This window comes from Apaloderma vittatum, unplaced genomic scaffold (assembly GCF_000703405.1).
Source record: "Apaloderma vittatum isolate BGI_N311 unplaced genomic scaffold, ASM70340v1 scaffold33965, whole genome shotgun sequence".
Lineage (NCBI taxonomy): Eukaryota > Metazoa > Chordata > Aves > Trogoniformes > Trogonidae > Apaloderma > Apaloderma vittatum.
The window spans coordinates 1-624 of NW_009717422.1; positions in this window are offsets into that span (position 1 = coordinate 1).

A 624-nucleotide genomic window follows, 5' to 3' on the forward strand; every position below is an offset into this window, starting at 1 on the left:
AGGGAAGGGAAGGGAAGGGAAGGGAAGGACATAATTCTTCATGGAGGCTTATCACTGGTAAATATTCATTATTGTATCCTTATCCAAACCAAGCTATGAGCATTCTCTCTGTTATCACTATTCTGTGATGAATTTGTTATTCTACTGAAACTGTTTTAGTCTCCACCTTTATATGTTGTTTTGATTTAGTAGGGCTCTGCCTTCATTCACCTTGCGGATATTTTTTCAGTGACAGGCTATCTGTGGGGTCACTAAGGGGAAGGCTTCATGGATATCTTTAGGGAACAGGCACACATGCATAAAGCAAGATTTTAAAATGTGAAGAGGTATCAAAAGATAGTTGTGTGCTGAGATTCCATAGAAAAAACTTGCTTAAGATATCAACATCCTGCAGCATGGTAAAATCTGTACCTAGATGTCTGAACACTCAGGCACACACTTTTCTCCTGTCCCTTGCTTGTTTCTCTATCAATTTGCAGTTAAGTGGTTCTGCTGCCAAGACACTGTAATGAAAGTGAAACCTATGGCACTGGCACTATTCAGCCACTTTACTACTCACCCTCTTCTTAGACACTACAGAAATGTTAAGCCAAAAATACTTGGTTTTCCTTTTCATTAAACTGA